At 41.3% G+C, this 19719-nt stretch overlaps 1 pseudogene; it reads right to left on the bottom strand.

Moving 5' to 3' along the window:
- Nucleotides 1–1173: 1173 nt before the first annotated feature.
- LOC123484684 lies at nt 1174–5100 on the bottom strand (annotated as a pseudogene).
- Between the last annotated feature and the right edge of the window lie 14619 nt (nt 5101–19719).

The following is a 19719-nucleotide window of genomic DNA, read 5'->3' as shown; positions in this document are numbered from 1 at the left end:
CCAGGGGAAGCTGTACCCACATTCTGCATACTGTGTTTTAAATCTGAACTTGTACTCAGTTGAATTGCTCTCTCTCAGGCCTGTGATTCTCAGGGTGCAGTCTTTCTCTTTAGTCCCAGGGTACTCAGCACGACCTGCATACTCTGGCACTGAGCTCAGGATTTTAGGCACCTCATTACATTTCTCTTGGATATACCAGTTTGATTCTGAGACAACATGATAACTTGGATGTTGATATGTGCAGGGCAGTTCCACTGTTGAGCCCTTCATAGCACAGATACTCTGATGGGTGTAAGTCACGTTGAAACAGTTCTGACATAGAACACCTAAAACAGTAATAGGCCCATTCATTTATTCATTAGTTTCTTCAATTATTCTTCCACTCAACAAAAATATAAACGCAACATGCAACCATTTCTAAGATTTTACTGAGTTACAGTTCATCGTCCAGGGTAGGGGAGGGAATGGCCGGCAGGGATGTAGCTCAGTTGGTAGAGCATGGCGTTTGCAACGCCAGGGTTGTGGGTTCGATTCCCACGGGGGGGGGGCAGTATGAAAAAATATATATAATAAAAATGTATGCACTCACTAACTGTAAGTCGCTCTGGATAAGAGCGTCTGCTAAATGACTAAAATGTAAAATGTAATATAAAAAAATCAGTCAATTGAAATAAATGAATTCGGCTCTAATCTATGGATTTTACATGATTGGGAATACAGATACGCATCTGTTGGTCACATATACCTTTAAAAAAAGGTAGTCAGTATCTGGTGTGACCATCCTTTGCCTCATGCAGTGTGACATATCTCCCTTCACGTAAGATAATGGATGATAATTTATTTTTCTATTGAATACGTGTCGTAAATTACCACCAGGGAATCAAAGCCAAAATTAAATGAATATTTATTTATTATCAGCAAGCTGGAGAGGTTCCAACAAACTTAATGCACGTACACGTCGGTCGGGAGCGCTTTCGGGGCAGTCCCGTTAGTTCTCTTATATACTGCTTACACAGACATATTATATTTGCATGATTTATTATTCATAATTAGTTCATAATTAACAGTTGGTTCCTGCATATGACTGGCACTGTCTCCTATCTTAACTTATGGAACATATTCTGGGCGTTCTGCCAAAGTTCTGAGGGGGACATGACCGTCTCCCCTCAAATTTTTAGAGACAAGATGTACAATTCAAGGCTATTTCCCTCACACATTAATATACACCTACTATTATTTAAACATTATTCTACATTATTTAATGGATAATAGAAGTTAATGAAATAAGATACAGCTTTGAAAACCCCCACCAACCTCAACATCCCCACCCCACAACACTCCTACTCCAAGACGCTTGATACATTTGGATCCAGAGCTGCATATTATGCTTCACAAGTTACCACGGTAATCAGACATAGTAAACTGTTAGAGAATGGGAGATAGAAAACATATTGTAAAGAGTCATGTATTTAAACTTTATTTAGGGATCTGGAACCGGTGCCGGAGAGGAGGGAGTTAAATCACAGCACATTTGTGCTTTCTGGTGTTTTTTCAGTGACCCAGAATGAGCAAAGCTCTTTCCACATAGACAGGAGTAAGGTTTCTCTCCAGTGTGTATGCGTTGGTGTGTAATCAGGTAACCTGATTGATTGAAACACTTCCCACACTGATCACAGCTATAAGGCTTCTCTCCCTGTGTGTATGCGTTGGTGTATAGTCAGCTGTCCTGATTGATTGAAGCTCTTCCCACACTGATCACAGCTATAAGGCTTCTCTCCTGTGTGTATGCGTTGGTGTGTAGTCAGGTGTCCAGAATGATTGAAGCTCTTCCCACACTGATCACAGCTATAAGGCTTCTCTCCTGTGTGAATGCGTTGGTGTGCAGTCAGGTGTCCTGAACGATTGAAGCTCTGCCCACACTGATCACAGCTATAAGGCTTCTCTCCTGTGTGTATGCGCTGGTGTGCAGTCAGGGTGGAATCCTGAGCAAAACCCTTCCCACACTGATCACAGCTATAAGGTTTATCTCCTGTGTGTATGTGTTGGTGTTTAGTCAGGTGTCCTGAATGATTGAAGCTCTTCCCACACTGATCACAGCTATAAGGCTTCTCTCCTGTGTGTATGCGCTGGTGTGTAGTCAGGTTTCCTGACTGATTGAAGATCTTCCCACACTGATCACAGCTATAAGGCTTCTCTCCTGTGTGTATGCGTTGGTGTTTAGTCAGGGCTCCTGATTGACTGAAGCTCTTCCCACAATCAAGACAGGGGTAAGGCCTCTCCCTGTATGAATTCTCTGAGATTTTAAGGTTTTAGATGCAGCGAAACACTTCCCACACTGAGAGCAGCGGTACGGTTTCTTTCCAGTGTGAATCCGCTGGTAAATGATAAATTCCCTCTGTTTAGCAAAACCCTTCCCACAGTCAAAGCAGCAGTGGTGAGGTTTCTTCCCTATACATTTCTGCTGGTGTTTCTTGAGGTGTTCTGATCTGGAGAGACTCTTTTCTGTCTTGTCAGCATCATGATGTTGTTGAAGCTCCCCAGATGATAAGCCCCTCCCACTGACAGAGCAAAGATTAGGGCTGTCCCCTGCGAAACAAAGACATTGAATAGTAAGGTTTTGCAAATATGTGTCCATAAATAGATGGGTCGTTCCATGAATGTAATGGCTTTTGCATCCCTTTGATATCTTTCCAGTAGAAATTGTGCACCAATATTAAATATTAAATATCTGTTATATTAAATAAAGTGCCCTTTAATACAGAACATATGGAGAATACAATTCATCAGATTTTTCATATGAATAAAGACTTGCTAAAGTGACAAAATTCAGCATTTTGACAAGTCCCTCATTCAACCCTGTGTAACATCTAAAAAAGTGTTTACCCAATCATTTCTCCAAGTTTTACCTTCAGTGAGTACGGTTACATGTGCAGAATAATATGATTATTGTGAATATTCAATTAGTATAGGAGTTTGATTTAAACGTTGACATGCTTTGAATGGATTACAATTTTCCTAATAATCCTGTTTACATGGACACATCTGAAATCAGGCTACCTGATGAGACTTTGATGAATTCAGAAAATTGCCAATCAAAATAAACGTTCTATCACAGCTACCATGTTATTTTTTAAAAGCATATTTGATTCTGAGTTTGGACAAAGAAAGTTTGTATGTGAAAACTATTTTGAAGCTGCCTATTTTCAGTTTTTCCAAACTCTATGCACTCAATCAAAAGAAGTTAGCTTGCAACGCTTGTGCTAGCACATGTACAGATTAAATACACCACTTTAACTCTGATTAAAGAGTTTACGTGTACTAATAATTCTAAAGATTGCTCAGAAAACCAGGTGTTTTTAAAGGCGTATGCTTACTTCGGTTATGACCTCACACCAATTAAGATAAGCAGAGTAAGGTGTTTACATGACTAATGCCATACTCAGCCTACTGCCATAATCAGTTTAATAGGAAATGACTAGTGTGCATGTAAAGTCCTAGTTATTTGGTTACTTTGAAAGTCATTTCTGAACATTATTTATTTTATGTGATTAATTATTAATTTACGCCTGTCCCTCATTTTAAGGTCAACCCTGTTTCATGAACTGAACACTTGTTTAAAACTGTTCCTTAATTTTTTTTAGCAAAATGCTTTTTTATGAAGGTCAACATGTGCTCTTTATGACAATATGTTAAAATTCGGTGAAATCCAACGTAAAAAAATAAATAATAATAATCACGTTACACGTCTCAACATTGGGTGGAACGACCAGATATTTTCATCAATATATAATTAATCAATGAATTGTTACAGAAGCAGACTGTATTCTAATCCAAACACGATGCTTCTTACTTAATGAAATCAAATCTCCATGTTCTTCTTCTCCTTCTCCTCTCTCAGTTCGACTCTGCCCCGGTGTTTTCCTGCAGTCGACCAGACCCAGCAGTAAAGTACCGGGAGGCGGTCGACCTGGGGACTCCTGGAGGGTGGAGGGGGACAGGCTAGATTTGTCCTGTTGGCCGCAAGAAGTATTCTACATAGATTAACACTAAACCAAATATTTTATTAATTATATTAATAAAACCTCTGATTTGAGTATATCCCTCGAATATCTAATTTTTCCTGAAACGTTCACTCGTTCACTACAAGCCACAAATCTAAAAGCATTGGATTGGTGGAGGCATGGGCTAGTCAGAGTTTCCACCATATTTCTTATATCAGTCCTTTCCTTTCAAACAGCGAGGAAGAGGCGAAGCGAGAGGGATAACTGGGCCCAAAATCTGGTTTATGCCTTATTTGATCGAATATAAATTTAGTAACGATTGGGTTGTTAGAAGTTTATTGGTAAAAGTAGAACACCTGACATCCCGGCAACTTTGAGGGAAAAAAACACTTATATGGGAGTAGTGCTTGGTCGTCACTAGTTACCACAAACAAAGTCATAAACCACGCCCATTACTACAATGAATCTTATTAAAATTAGATTTTAACCCTAACCTTAACCACACTTCTAACTTTATGCCTAACCCTAAATAAATAAAAATACCATTTGGACGTTTGACTTCGTGGCTGTGGTAAGTAGTTGAAACACGCATGTCTGCCCTCTCATTGGCTATAATGGTCCACCTGATCTTGCCTCTTCCCGGTTGCCTTCCATTAATGTAGACATGTATTTTCTTTGTTAGAGTGGCCACTTGAGTATCTGGTCAAATAATGGATAATGTGTTCGAAATCAGTGAAGGAATGTGAACACTTTGGGAGAAAGGTCAGATAATAAGGTCAGAGTCACAGATTCCTAAACATGACATAGTGGTAGGCTACTTTGTTGAAGGAAAAAAATTCCCAACAAGTTTTACCGTGAGGTTTTTTGTCCATCCATTTAAACCGAACACAAAAATGTGGATTATCAAAGATTATGAAAACTAGGCCTAGACATTTTATACAACACAGCAGGCCTATACTGTTAAAACCAGACTTACCCGATCCATTGTGGAAGCTATCGTTTCTTTGTATTACATGAAATGTTGTAGACTACAGTACAGTTAGATTACTTTGTTGTAGTGTTCAGATAATGACTAGGGAGTTGCCGAGAGAAAATGCCATTCTCAAGGCCGCAACGGATGCGCCCCTAGACTAGAGCAATCAAACATCTATGTAAATATCAAAACTGAATTAAGTTAGGACAAATAAACGTCTCATGTAGCCTAATCTTACTTCAGAAAGTTCCTGGATAACATTTTACGTGATCTATAAAAGTCGAGTAAGGTCAAGAAAACGTTCAATAACACCCCCTTTCACTAAGAATCCTGTTGGCTGCTATCGTCTACTTTAACCTGACAGCCACTTGGAACACATGCGCAAAGAGGGAGTATCAAGATTTTTATTTTATTTCACCAGGTGAGCCAGTTGAGAACAAGTTCTCATTTACAACTGCGACCTGGCCAAGATAAAGCAAAGCAGTGCGATTAAAAACAACACAGAGTTACATATGGGGTAAACAAAACATAAAGTCAAAAATACAACAGAAAATATAAAGTGTGTGCGAATGTAGTAAGTTATGGAGGTAAGGCAATAAATAAATAGGCCATAGTGCAAAAATAGTTACAATTTCGTAATTAACACTGGAATGATAAATGTGCAAAAGATGATGTGCAAATAGAGATACTGGGGTGCAAATGAGCAAAATAAATAACAATATGGGGATGAGGTATTTCGGTGGCCTAATTACAGATGGGCTGTGTACAGGTGCAGTGATCGGTAAGGTGCTCTGACAACTGATGCTTAAAGTTAGTGAGGGAGATAAGTGTCTCCAGCTTCAGAGATTTTTGCAGTTCGTTCCAGTCATTGGCAGCAGAGAACTGGAAGGAATGGCGGCCAAAGGAGGTGTTGGCTTTGGGGATGACCAGTGAGATATACCTGCTGGAGCGCTATGTTGGAGGCTATTTTTGCCGAAGTCAAGGATCGGTAGGATAGTCAGTTTTACGAGGGCATGTTTGGCAGCATGAGTGAAGGAGGATTTGTTGCGAAATAGGAACATGGGTGCATGATTAAGCATTAAGGCGCAATAACTTGTGTTATCATGAATATATATACTCAAATGTCAAGGGTGTTGTTCGGGCAGAAACGCTAGAGGAGAGCACATGGTAAAATTTTTATTTATTTTTTTATTTCACCTTTATTTAACCAGGTAAGCCAGTTGAGAACAGGTTCTCATTTACAACTGCGACCTGGCCAAGATAAAGCAAAGCAGTGCAATAAAAACAACACAGAGTTACATATGGGGTAAAAAAACATAGTCAAAAATACAACAGAAAATATATATACAGTGTGTGCAAATGTAGCAAGTTATGGAGGTAAGGCAATAAATAGGCTATAGTGCAAAATAATTACAATAGTATTAACACTGGAATGTTAGATGTGCAAGAGATTATGTGCAAATAGAGATACTGGGGTGCAAAAGAGCAAAATAAATAACAATATAGGGATGAGGTAGTTGGGTGGGCTAATTTCAGATGGGCTGTGTACAGGTGCAGTGATCGGTAAGGTGCTCTGACAACTGATGCTTAAAGTTATTGAGGGAGATAAGAGTCTCCAGCTTCAGAGACTTTTGCAATTCGTTCCAGTCATTGGCAGCAGAGAACTGGAAGGAATGGCGGCCAAAGGAGGTGTTGGCTTTGGGAATGACCAGTGAGATATACCTGCTGGAGCGCAGACTACGGGTGGGTGCTGCTATGGTGACCAATGAGCTAAGATAAGGCGGGGATTTGCCTAGCAGTGATTTATAGATGGCCTGGAGCCAGTGGGTTTGACGAAATGAAAAATATAATGTATTACATTTTACAGTCATTTAGCAGACGCTCTTATCCAGAGCGACTTACAGTTAGAGTGCATACATTTTTCATACTGGCCCCCCGTGGGAAACGAACCCACAACACTGGCGTTGCAAGCGCCATGCTCTACCAACTGAGCTACAGGGGACATTATTAATTATATTAATTTCCAGGTGGAACCCAAAAGGGTTATTCAAAGGTTCTCCTATGGAGAAAGCCGCAGAACCCTTTAAGGTTCTAAAAAGCAATTTTTTTCAAAGAGTGTAGTGTGACACGCCCACTCGACGACCACACTTCAACCGTCAAAAGAAATTGTCGCGAAGCATCACCATAGCGTTGATTTAATTGTGTGACGTCAATGCGTCGGCAATCCACAAGAGTGACATAAGGACATTTGGAGTTCCTGGCATTATTTGTTTGGCTTCTAACTGTTAGAGCGGATAGCTGCATCCCAAATGTCAACCAACATTATATAGGGAATAGGATGCCATTTCAGACAGACTATTTGTAGGTATATTCTAGTCTGGTGTATGGATGTGATGTTTAAATCACTGTGTACATTTATTGTTAGGCCTCATTAAATAAAGCTGATTATATTGTGTTATTTAATAGATTGAGCATACTTAGTGAAATCAAGCCCAGCATATACTTTGGTTTAAAAAGGGATAGTTTCACCCAAAATCAATCTCATGATAAATATTGCATTTTACAAAAGCATTTGACAAAAAATCTAAACAATTTCTATGTTAATTGCTAGATGTGTATGAAGGCCAGATTCAGACTTGAGATATGTAGACTTAACATGGACAAGTCAATAAAACATGGACAAAAGACAATATTTTGGGACTTAAGTCGATGTTAAGTTCTCAAGTCTGAATCGTGTCTGACGTGAACAACAGTGTGGGTGTATAGTCTTATACATTAATGAAGTTACAGAAATTATTCCCTAGTTTGTTGACACTCTACAACATTATGGGCAACAGTTTCCTCTTGCTAAAACACACGCAAAGAGCTAAAAAACAACCAGCGCAATGACCAGTTTGGTATATTATCTTGTTCCCTTTGAGATATACAAAGCAAAGCTTTTAGCCACAGCTCAGTCTCAAGCCATGAGACCGCAACCCATGTAGAAATGTTCCAAGCTCTATAGTATACTACACTGCTCAAAAAAATAAAGGGAACACTTAAACAACACAATGTAACTCCAAGTCAATCACACTTCTGTGAAATCAAACTGTCCACTTAGGAAGCAACACTGATTGACAATACATTTCACATGCTGTTGTGCAAATAGAATAGACAACAGGTGGAAATTATAGGCAATTAGCAAGACACCCCCAATAAAGGACTGGTTTTGCAGGTGGTGACCACAGACCACTTCTCAGTTCCTATGCTTCCTGGCTGTTTTGGTCACTTTTGAATGCTGGCGGTGCTTTCACTCTAGTGGTAGCATGAGACGGAGTCTACAACCCACACAAGTGGCTCAGGTAGTGCAGCTCATCCAGGATGGCACATCAATGCGAGCTGTGGCAAGAAGGTTTACTGTGTCTGTCAGCATAGTGTCCAGAGCATGGAGGCGCTACCAGGAGACAGGCCAGTACATCAGGAGACGTGGAGGAGGCCGTAGGAGGGCAACAACCCAGCAGCAGGACTGCTACCTCCGCCTTTGTGCAAGGAGGAGCAGGAGGAGCACTGCCAGAGCCCTGCAAAATGACCTCCAGCAGGCCACAAATGTGCATGTGTCTGCTCAAACGGTTAGAAACAGACTCCATGAGGGTGGTATGAGGGCCCGACGTCCACAGGTGCTTACAGCCCAACACCGTGCAGGACGTTTGGCATTTGCCAGAGAACACCAAGATTGGCAAATTCGCCACTGGCACCCTGTGCTCTTCACAGATGAAAGCAGGTTCACACTGAGCACATGTGACAGATGTGACAGAGTCTGGAGACGCCGTGGAGAACGTTCTGCTGCCTGCAACATCCTCCAGCATGACCGGTTTGGCGGTGGGTCAGTCATGGTGTGAGGTGGCATTTCTTTGGGGGGCCGCACAGCCCTCCATGTGCTCGCCAGAGGTAGCCTGACTGCCATTAGGTACCGAGATGAGATTCTCAGACCCCTTGTGAGACCATATGCTGGTGCAGTTGGCCCTGGGTTCCTCCTAATGCAAGACAATGCTAGACCTCATGTGGCTGGAGTGTGTCAGCAGTTCCTGCAAGATGAAGGCATTGATGCTATGGACTGGCCCGCCCGTTCCCCAGACCTGAATCCAATTGAGCACATCTGGGACATCATGTCTCGCTCCATCCACCAACGCCACGTTGCACCACAGACTGTCCAGGAGTTGGCTCAGGAGCATGCCCAGGCGTTGTAGGGAGGTCATACAGGCACGTGGAGGCCACACACACTACTGAGCCTCATTTTGACTTGTTTTAAGGACATTACATCAAAGTTGGATCAGCCTGTAGTGTGGTTTTCCACTTTAATTTTGAGGGTGACTCCAAATCCAGACCTCCATGGGTTGATACATTTTATTTCCATTGATAATTTTTGTGTGATTTTGTTGTCAGCACATTCAACTATGTAAAGAAAAAAGTATTTAATAAGATTATTTCATTCATTCAGATCTAGGATGTGTTATTTTAGTGTTCCCTTTATTTTTTTGAGCAGTGTATATTAAACCCTATAGTAGACCCTATAGTATACTATATTAAACCTTATAGTAGACCCTATAGTAGACTATATTAAACCCTATAGTAGACCCTATAGTATACTATATTAAACCCTATAGTAGACCCTATAGTATACTATATTAAACCCTATAGTAGACCCTATAGTATCCTATAGTAGACCCTATAGTATACTATATTAAACCCTATAGTATACTATATTAAACCTTATAGTAGACCCTATAGTAGACTATATTAAACCCTATTGTATACTACAGTGGGGGGAAAAAGTATTTAGTCAGCCACCAATTGTGCAAGTTCTCCAAATTAAAAAGATGCGAGGCCTGTAATTTTCATCATAGGTACACGTCAACTATGACAGACAAAATGAGAGAAATCACATTGTAGGATTTTTTATGAATTTATTTGCAAATTATGGTGGAAAATAAGTATTTGGTCAATAACAAAAGTTTCTCAATACTTTGTTATATACCCTTTGTTGGCAATGACACAGGTCAAAGGTTTTCACACACTGTTGCTGGTATTTTGGCCCATTCCTCCATGCAGATCTCCTCTAGAGCAGTGATGTTTTGGGGGCTGTCGCTGGGCAACATGGACTTTCAACTCCCCTCCAAAGATTTTCTATGGGGTTGAGATCTGGAGACTGGCTAGGCCACTCCAGGACCTTGAAATGCTTCTTACGAAGCCACTCCTTCGTTGCCCGGGCGGTGTGTTTGGGATCATTGTCATGCTGAAAGACCCAGCCACGTTTCATCTTCAATGCCCTTGCTGATGGAAGGAGGTTTTCACTCAAAATCTCACGATAAATGGCCCCATTCATTCTTTCCTTTACACGGATCAGTCGTCCTGGTCCCTTTTCAGAAAAACAGCCCCAAAGCATGATGTTTCCACCCCCCATGCTTCACAGTAGGTATGGTGTTCTTTGGATGCAACTCAGCATTCTTTGTCCTCCAAACACGACGAGTTGAGTTTTTACCAAAAAGTTATATTTTGGTTTCATCTGACCATATAACATTCTCCCAATCCTCTTCTGGATCATCCAAATGCACTCTAGCAAACTTCAGACGGGCCTGGACATGTACTGGCTTAAGCAGGGGGACACGTCTGGCACTGCAGGATTTGAGTCCCTGGCGGCGTAGTGTGTTACTGATGGTAGGCTTTGTTACTTTGGTCCCAGCTCTCTGCATGTCATTCACTAGGTCCCCCTGTGTGGTTCTGGGATTTTTGCTCACCGTTCTTTTGATCATTTTGACCCCACGGGGTGAGATCTTGCGTGGAGCCCCAGATCGAGGGAGATTATCAGTGGTCTTGTATGTCTTCCATTTCCTAATAATTGCTCCCACAGTTGATTTCTTCAAACCAAGCTGCTTACCTATTGCAGATTCAGTCTTCCCAGCCTGGTGCAGGTCTACAATTTTGTTTCTGGTGTCCTTTGACAGCTCTTTGGTCTTGGCCATAGTGGAGTTTGGAGTGTGACTGTTTGAGGTTGTGGACAGGTGTCTTTTATACTGATAACAAGTTCAAACAGGTGCCATTAATACAGGTATCGAGTGGAGGACAGAGGAGCCTCTTAAAGAAGAAGTTACAGGTCTGTGAGAGCCAGAAATCTTGCTTGTTTGTAGGTGACCAAATACTTATTTTCCACCATAATTTGCAAATAAATTCATTAAAAATCCTACAATGTGATTTTCTGGATTTTTTTTCTTCTCATTTTGTATGTCATAGTTGACGTGTACCTATGATGAAAATTACAGGCCTCTCTCATCTTTTTAAGTGGGAGAACTTGCACAATTGGTGGCTGACTAAATACTTTTTTCCCCCACTGTATGCTAGCTAAACAGGCCCTTAGGAGACTGGAGGTTAAGGTGCCAATGAGCAAGACAGAGGCTAAGGGAATGATATGGGCAGTGGTGGTGCAGAGATGGCAGGAACAGTGGAACAGTGACACTAAGGGGAGGCATCTATTCATTGTTTACATTTTAGTCATTTAGCAGGCAATGTCATCTAGAGCGATTTACAGGAGAAATTAGGGTTAAGATGCTCAACGGCACATTGACAGATTTTTCACCTAGTCGGCTCGGGTTACTGGCCCAACGCTCTAAACCACTAGGCTACCTGCCGCCCCTATTCCAGGTACAGAGTAAAGTAGGGGAGGATGGTGTTGTGGAAATTAATCACTATACTTTATTAAAAATCAAAGTTTTTCCAGAGTTTTTGTAGAGTCAAGATTTGACTTTATTTCAATTCAACAAAGCCCGTGCTGGTCTGCAGAGTAGCCCCCTTTTCTCTCTCTCTCTCTTCCCTAGCTATATAGTCTCCTTCACACACACCCTAGCTTAAAATCCCTCCCTCTTCAGTTTCCCTCTCTTTATCGCTCCGCCTACTTCCTTTGTCTATGATGGCGGCTAAATTAGACTTTCATTCAGTTCAGAATCAATAGTAATACAATCATTCAATCCCTTATCTTGCAAAAACACTCATGTTTAGTTTAAACTCTGTTTAACCCGGCTCTCCGGGCTTGACCTGAAGACTTATTGTTGGACATGACAGGTCCATACTTAAATCTTTCAAACATACACAAACCCCACCCCATCATGCTGTAATCAATCAAGAATATAGCCAAGGAGAGACAAAGGTTTAGCCTGAACTCTGCTCAACCCTGGTTGCTCTTTCCACTTTGTTTGAGGAGAGAGGCAAAAGGCCACAGTCTGGTTTCAGTCTCTGATAAAGTAGGACAGCCATGGATTTAAGTAAGAGCGAGCAATTCGACCCTAGGTCAGATTCCCACTTCACCCACACACACACACAGTGAAATGACCCAATTAAGTTCTAGCAAAGAGGTGAAGAGAGTTTGAAGGCTCTTGGGGAACAGATACTAACATTAAAAGAGGAAATTCAACAATTGCAGGAGTGCTAAAGGAAGACTTGTCCCCCACCTGTGGGCTCTCTGTTCTACCCTCATGCTGAGTTGTGCAAGGCAGATCGGGTTTCAAGCATCTGGTCAGCACTGCCTGGCTTTGAGTCAACAGATTCTGACAGCGGTGACAAACGATGTCTTAGGCCAATCAGAACACAGGCTGTTAAAGGGAGTAAAGACAAACCCCCGGTGACAGTAATCACACATAAATCAGCATCTCCAAAACGTGGATGAATGGTCAAAGACTTTGAAGCAACCACGAGACGTGGGTATGAAGACGTGGAACCATTTAAAGCGATTAAAAAAACTCTACAATCTACATCCATATGATGGGTTACAGTTGTTAGGCTTTGTTTTGAACACCCGTGAACATGGTGTATTTGAAGAAAAGGTTTATAGCGCTGTGGGTGGTGAAGAGCAAGATGTGGCCGATGGATGGAGAGCCATACATGTTTTCCTTAAGGGTCTGACCAATGCCACCACCAATTGGGGAGAGATAACCAAATGTATCCAAAAACCGAAATAACCGTTTGCTGAATTTGAAGAAAGGTTTAGAGCAGAGGTGGTTAGATACAGTGGGTTACCCGACATGGAAGATGAAAATGCACTCAACTCATCCAAAAATGGGGCAATCACACATACATTGATGCAATCCATATATGATGATTTGCGCAAAACTTTTGTTTCCACAACTGCTGATTGGGAGAGACAAAATTATGGCGACATCATTGACAGGCTGTCACGACTGGACAGAAACATCAATCAACATAATAAAACGGCTGTCATCAGAGTTGTGCAGGTTCCGAGTGAAACCAACAACATTACTCGTTCCGCAGAAGAGAAACCTGGTGTATGTCATTATTGCGGGACTTCTGGTCACTGGCAAAAAGAATGTCGGAAAAGAAAACGTGTCCGTATGAGAAGTGGCCAGGAGAAGCAGGTTCCGTCTAAGGGAATATGGAAACAGGACAACATCCCCAACGACACAATGCTGATGCAGAAATGTAAGAAGCTCTCTACGGCTCAGCAGCAGAGTTTGCTGGATGCCGTGGATGGAAACTCACAGACCCCCTCTTAGGTCCCATCTCAGCTGTTGTACATACTAAAATTGGATGGAATATATGTGAACATGATGGTTAACAACTTTGCAGTAGATTTCTTAGTAGATACAGGTGCTGAAGTCACTGTATTGCCCATATCTTATGCAAAATAAATGTCCTCAGTACACAGGCAAGAAGATGAGAGCAACAGGAGTGGGGGGTGAAGACAGATATGAAGCAGACCAAACCATTATCAATTTCTATTGGTCCAAGGAAGATTGATGCAGGGGTGTGGATAGGCTCCTTTGAACAACCTATCTTAGGCCTTGATGTTATTATGCAACTTGACTCTACACTGAACATCTCTGAAGGAAAGGTGACTTGGCAAATTAGACAACTGCAGGAATCTACAGTTCAGAACCATGCTATTTGGACTATGAAGAAAAATTTGTGTGGAACTTTGGATATGGAACCAGTGTTCTTGACAGGTGTTGCCCCACCTTGCACAAAACAATATCCCGTTATCAAGAAAGCTATTGCCGCCACTAAAGTAGTGATTAAAGATCTATGGGACATTGGTATTGTTGAAAATACACATTCTGCCTCTAATAGCCCAGTATAGCCAGGGGGAAAAAATTGAATGGTGATTGGCGGGTGATAGTGGACTACAGGAAGATGTGCTGGTTGTTGTTGATCGTTTCTCACGATGGGTTGAAGCCTACCCTACTAAGAAAGGAACGCACAACACACAGCTAAAATTCTGATTCAAGAAATCATAGACAGACAAGTAAAAGAGGCGTGGGGAATAACTCCTGAGGGGGGACATGACATAGTGCCATAACAGTGGATAATGGTAAAAAAATATGTAACAGAGACATTAGGGCCAAAATGGTAAGGTCCTTATCAAGTTTTACTCATAACAAGGTCAGCATTGAAAGTCCAGGGAAAATCACAAATCCGTACATGTCACTCATTGTAAGATTGTCCATTTTGATGACAAAGCAGAGCCTGGAGAATAAAGAACTGATTGATTAGCAGTCGGGGGCTGATCTCGGGTGAAGAAGCATAGTAAGATGATCAGAACCTGATGAGCTTCTATGTTGTACACAGCAGTCATCATATTAGGGATATCTAGGTGAAATGTCCCAATTTTCAGGAAAAAGTGGACATGCTTACTTAGGGAAATCTAAGTGAAATATCAATTTATCTTGAAACCAGACGTTTACTTTTTTTCCAGTGGAGAAACTGAGGACAGGGAAGGAGGAAGATCTACCATCTACTTTCCAGCATAACAACTATGATTTGTTCTCTTTTAATAAATATATTTTTCTCCCCCTGATTTGCTTTGGGGTATGTGTTATTGAAGAATAACATCAACTGCTAACAGAACATTGAACAATGTTGTGCACCGTCGTTTCATAACTCAGTGGATAGTGCTAAAACAATGACGTCACATAAGAATTCTGCCATCTTTATGCATTTTAGTCATTAATTGATTAATTCTATTTTGATCAAAATATCTGGGTCATTCCACTATTTCCATCACAGTTGACCTTTGATACTACGTGTTACATAGGACTTGAGGATGAGGACATTCCATTTATTTATGTCACTGATGGGTGCCAAGAATTCTGGGGGGCCACTGGTGTTAATCTTAGAATGAGTACGTGATGAATGTCCTGACTGGGGTGCAAACTGATACCATCAGGGTTGGGAGTGACACCAAATGATGCTTGGCAACTGTTGGTTAGAACTTGTTTACACTCAAGTATATAAACAGAGATCTCTGGGTCTATCTTTCGGATAGCAAGAGGCAACTTACTTGTATCTTATTATGTTGAATCCGGTACCGTATTATGAAATACCTTGCATCAAATCTCCATCTAAGTGTTTCGTTATATTAGTGCATCCTGAATTCCTTAATACCACAGAAACTCATAATATCAACCTTAAAATGAGGGACAGACATAAATGAATTACTAATAACATTCATAATAATGTTCAGAAATGACTTTGTCAAAGCAACAAAATAACTAGTGCTTGACAATGAGTATGTTTACATACACTCTCATAATTTGACATTACACTAGTTATGGCTGTAGGCCAAGTATGGCATTAGTCATGTAAACACCTTACTCTGCTTATCTTATTTGGCTTAAGGTGACAATCGAAGCAACCTGTTAAAAACACATGGTTTTCTGAGCAATCTTTAGAATTATTAGGACATGTAAACTCTTTAATCAGAGTTATAGTGGTGTATTCAATCTGTGCATGTGCTAGCACAAGCGGTGCAAACTTCCTTCTTTTGATCGAGTGCAGTGAGTTAAGAAAATCTGAAAGCATGCAGCTTAGAAATCGTTTTCAAATACAAACTTTATATGTCCGAATTCTGAATTAAATATGCTTCTCAAAAATAACATGGTCCCTGCGGTAGTACGTTTATTTTGATTGGCAATTAAGTCCCATCAGGTAGCCTGATTTCAGATGTCCATGCTATTCAATATCTTTGTTTCACAGGGGACAGCCCTAACTGTTGCTTTCTCAGTGGGAGGGGCTTATCATCTGGGGAGACTCGACAACATCATGATGCTGACAAGACAGAGAAGGGTCTCTCCAGATCAGAACACCTCAAGAAACACCAGCAGAGATTTATAGGGAAGAAACCTCACCACTGCTGCTTTGACTGTGGGAAGAGATTTGCTAAACAGAAGGAAGTGATCATTCACCAGCGGATTCATACCGGAGAGAAACCTTACCATTGCTCTGTGTGGGAAGCGTTTTGCTGCACCTAAAACCTTAAATCTCAGAATTCATACAGGGGAGAAGCCTTATACCTGCTTTGATTGTGGGAAGAGCTTCAGTCAATCAGGAGACCTGACTAAACACCAATTATACACAGGAGAGAAGCCTTATAGCTGTAATCAGTGTGGGAAGAGCTTCAATCGGTCAGGAGACCTGACTACACACAAATTTATACACAGGAGAGAAGCCTTGTAACTGTCTATAAATAAATATAAACAGTCTTATAAATATATTTTAATAATACTAGGTGTGTATTCATGTATTCAACAGATGAATAAATGTAATTCATTATCTGCTCAACAACATCTGCTTATCACATTAGTTATATTTTTTTAAATCTATAATAATAATAATCTATTTTTTATAAGGATCGTAGGCGTCTTGTATAATTAGTTTGGTCCTAAAAGATGTTCACATATTTCTTGTAGATCCCTTCACCAGGTTTTAGTGTAGCTGATGGGACATACAGAAGTACAGAAGCCATAGGACTATTAGTGTGGTCAAATTATGTTGTTGCATTTATTTTAAAGGATTTTAATAGTGATATCTTTCAACTTTCCTCATTGTATGTTAAGAGTGCTCCAGAAAGATGTTCACACATTTTTATTGTGAATCGAACGTGTTTGTTGTTAGGAAGAGGCATCATGGGGGCAGGAAGTGGCGCAGTGGTCTAAGGCACTGCATCTCAGTGCTTGAGGCGTCACTTGCTTGAGGCGACCCCCTGGTTCGATTCCAGGCTGTATCACAACCGGCCGTGATTGGGAGTCCCATAGGGCGGCGCACAATTAGCCCACAATTGGCCCAGCGTCATCCGGGTTTGGCAGGTGTAGGCCGTCATTGTAAATAAGAACTTTGTTCTTAACTGACTTGCCTAGTTAAATAAAGGTAAAATAAAAAAAATGGGGACAGGAAGCCAGCTCTGCCCATCAGTACATATAGGTCATGTCAGCCACAGACCTCACACTCTTCTGTTTTCTCACGGCCAGTAAGGTCTCCTACCAAACTGCTCTCTTCTCTCTCTGGAAATACACTTGGAAATATCTTATACCTTACCATTCTACTTTTTATTGGTGATTTGTTACATGGAACGAATGGTTGTATGTGAATGTCATTGTAAAACATACATCTGGAATGTGGGTTCATGTTTCTTGTTTTGTTTTACATTGCTGATTGCATATTCATTAGTTGTATTATGTAGAAGAGACCAGGATATGATATGAATTAATGTATCCATGTGAATCTTATTGTAAAACGTTTTGTTTTGCATTGTTACTATTGTTATGAGTGGAGATCCCACCTACTGCTACTTTGTAGTTGATTGATGGATTACCTGCCAATCAGATGAGAGCAAAAACTCAACACTATATTTGTTTTGTTCTAGCATGTAATAAGAACATTTAATATATATATTTTTATGTTAATGACCTGATACTGAGTTGCAGTAGTCCAGACGGGAGATGAGAAACGCCTGGATTAGGATCTGCTCTGCTTCCTGTGTGAAGTAGGATCGTACTATACGGATGTTGTAGAGCATGAACCTGCAGGAGCGAGTCCCTGTTTCATTTTTTTTGTTTGTACTTTTTACTCCCCAATGACCACACTGCTAACATTATGCCTGACCCTAACCTTAAAATCTAAAAAGCACATTTCTGTTTACATGAATTTCTACGATGTATATTTTTGACTTTATGTTTGTGGTAACGACTGCCTTCCATTTTTTAAAGACATTTATTTTCATTGCCATTACATATTAGGAGGCAATCGCTGGCAATGAATTATTGGGTTAACTTACAGGAACATGAGGTGTGTCACCCCACAAAAAGGGGTTCTACAGAAAAGTTGGGAGCATGAACATGGACAGAATAAAACCTTTGGATGGGTGGGTGATAACCAGGCAAGGCAGATGGGATTGTATGGCAGGGACTTTAGCCACATAGTACCTATCCCTGTGAGTCCACCATGGCTACTCCCACCTCCAGTAGTTGATTTACAAGTGTTGGAGAGAGTACAGAAAGACAGAGAGGGGGTTGATCCATGCTAGTTCTTTAAAAAGACACCTGAAACGGTAAATCTGTATTGTTTGGACATACAGTGGGGAGAACAAGTATTTGATACACTGCCGATTTTGCAGGTTTTCCTACTTACAAAGCATGTAGAGGTCTGCAATTTTTATCATAGGTACACTTCAACTGTGAGAGACGGAATCTAAAACAAAAATCCAGAAAATCACATTGTATGATTTTTAAGTAATTAATTTGCTTTTTATTGCATGACATAAGTATTTGATACATCAGAAAAGCAGAACTTAATATTTGTTATTGAAACCTTTGTTTGCAATTACAGAGATCATACGTTTCCTGTAGGTCTTGACCAGGTTTGCACACACTGCAGCAGGGATTTTGGCCCACTCCTCCATACAGACCTTCTCCAGATCCTTCAGGTTTTGGGGCTGTCGCTGGGCAATACGGACTTTCAGCTCCCTCCAAAGATGTTCTATTGGGTTCAGGTCTGGAGACTGGCTAGGCCACTCCAGGACCTTGAGATGCTTCTTACGGAGCCACTCCTTAGTTGCCCTGGCTGTGTGTTTCAGGTCGTTGTCATGCTGGAAGACCCAGCCACGACCCATCTTCAATGCTCTTACTGAGGGAAAGAGGTTGTTGGCCAAGATCTCGCGATACATGGCCCCTTCCATCCTCCCCTCAATACGGTGCAGTCGTCCTGTCCCCTTTGCAGAAAAGCATCCCCAAAGAATGATTTTTCCACCTCCATGCTTCACGTTGGGATGGTGTTCTTGGGGTTGTACTCATCCTTCTTCTTCCTCCAAACACGGCGAGTGGAGTTTAGACCAAAAAGCTCTATTTTTGCCTCATCAGACCACATGACCTTCTCCCATTCCTCCTCTGGATCATCCAGATGGTCATTGGCAAACTTCAGACGGGCCTGGACATGCGCTGGCTTGAGTAGGGGGACCTTGCGTGCGCTGCAGGATTTTAATCCATGACGGCGTAGTGTGTTACTAATGGTTTTCTTTGAGACTGTGGTCCCAGCTCTCTTCAGGTCATTGACCAGGTCCTGCCGTGTAGTTCTGGGCTGATCCCTCACCTTCCTCATGATCATTGATGCCCCACGAGGTGAGATCTTGCATGGAGCCCCAGACCGAGAGTGATTGACCGTCATCTTGAACTTCTTCCATTTTCTAATAATTGCGCCAACAGTTGTTGCCTTCTCACCAAGCTGCTTGCCTATTGTCCTGTAGGCCATCCCAGCCTTGTGCAGGTCTACAATTTTAACCCTGATGTCCTTAAACAGCGCTCTGGTCTTGGCCATTGTGGAGAGGTTGGAGTCTGTTTGATTGAGTGTGTGGACAGGTGTCTTTTATACAGGTAACGAGTTCAAACAGGTGCAGTTAATACAGGTAATGAGTGGAGAACATGAGGGCTTCTT

This window comes from Coregonus clupeaformis, unplaced genomic scaffold, assembly GCF_020615455.1.
Source record: "Coregonus clupeaformis isolate EN_2021a unplaced genomic scaffold, ASM2061545v1 scaf0403, whole genome shotgun sequence".
NCBI lineage: Eukaryota > Metazoa > Chordata > Actinopteri > Salmoniformes > Salmonidae > Coregonus > Coregonus clupeaformis.
This window is presented reverse-complemented; position numbering and strand designations above follow the sequence as displayed.